The sequence below is a fragment of the Cebus imitator genome, unplaced genomic scaffold (assembly GCF_001604975.1).
Source record: "Cebus imitator isolate Cc_AM_T3 unplaced genomic scaffold, Cebus_imitator-1.0 Scaffold190, whole genome shotgun sequence".
NCBI classification, from domain to species: domain Eukaryota; kingdom Metazoa; phylum Chordata; class Mammalia; order Primates; family Cebidae; genus Cebus; species Cebus imitator.
Genome location: NW_016107505.1, coordinates 853,458 through 855,151, shown reverse-complemented (window position 1 = coordinate 855,151; position 1,694 = coordinate 853,458).

The window sequence follows — 1,694 nt, the reverse complement described above, 5'->3', positions numbered from 1 at the left end:
ATTTTTAGTAGAGACGGGGTTTCACCATGTTGACCAGGATGGTCTCGATCTCTTGACCTCGTGATCCACCCGCCTCGGCCTCCCAAAGTGCTGGGATTACAGGCTTGAGCCACCGCGCCCGGGGACTTTACATATTTTAATACAAAATCACAAATCTTTCCAAAATTTGGGCTTTTCTATTTATTGTTTATGCTATATTAGGGTTAGAGTTGTTTTAAAATGTATTAATGTCTATTTTTGTTAGTCTATTTTAGTTAGTATTTATGAGTGACATAAATACTTCCTATCCTGAAAGTCAACTATTTCCCTGTATTTTCTTTCACACACTAAGATCTCTTTTTCACATGTAAATTTTTAACTCACTTAATAAACCTTCATAATGTGATGTAGTGGTTCAGTTTTATTTTATCTATTGATACCAGTTACGTCAACATATATATTGCACAGCCTGTCTTCCGTGCCGGTTTTCCGAAGCCACCCACTGGATGCACAACATCCACAAGCCGCCTTGGTCTCTTCCTGTAGCTTTTATTGTACTATATTTGTCTATTTTCTGTTGCTGCTACAATATCATACCACTTTACAAATATTGAATATTTCTCCTTTATGTGGGTTTATAGTCATGTAAATTAATATGTATTTTTATAGTTTTTATCATGCACACTATTTTAATAATATTAAAGTTATTGCACAGCACCTTTTAGAGTGTTGAGTATCGGCGCACACATGCTCACGTAGTGTTGCTGACTCTTGCTCATGGGAAATTGTTTCTAAGTGTGTCTTATATTTTGAAGCAATGAATAAGGAATATTTTCACTTTGGTATTACCATATGGCTGTGCTTGCAAAAGGTACCCGAAAGTGTTCGATTCTGCTTTTGCTAGGTTCACCCAAGCAGCCCTTGCCTAGGATAAAGAGAGTGTTCATGTGTTGGTTTCGTATTTTTTCTCCTTTAGTATCCTTCCAGGAAATTTTTGGAACTCCCTTTGGCTTTCAATTGCTAATATTTTTAAATTGTTGAGAATCAGCTGTCCTTTGGGGAAGTCACTGGCTTACTTTCTCTCCTGGCATAGAGGTAAGAATTCTGTTGCTGAATCACTAGAATCTCAGCACCTCAAGAATCTCCTGTGAATGAAGAGTTCTGTTTCTGCATCTCACTTCACCAGTGTAAAATGCTCACACCTGTCCCTGCGTGAGTGTTCCGTCTCCAGGTCTCAAAGGAATCCAACTCATTTCTAACCTGACCCTCCCACCATGCCCAAAGCTCACAGTAGCATTGACTTAAGAGGAAACACTCAGCATTCCATTCTCCTTTTCATATACATGTCCACGAGATGTCTTTATTTTTGCTGAAAGTTCACCTTTCATTATTAGATTGATGAAATTAATCATGTTAGACATGATCATGCCAATTACAATGATGGTGAAGTTGTTCTTTTAATTTCAGGAAATTCTGCAGTTACCTCTTTCTCTTGCGGATGTATATTAGTTCTTTAATGAATTGCATTATGCCTTATTTCATTCTGCCTGAAACTGAATATCCCACCCTGGCTGAATATTACATTAGTTAACCCATGCCTATTAAGAGTCTATTGGTGGGCCGGGCGCGGTGGCTCAAGCCTGTAATCCCAGCACTTTGGGAGGCCAAGGCGGGTGGATCACGAGGTCAAGAGATCGAGACCATCCTGGTCAACA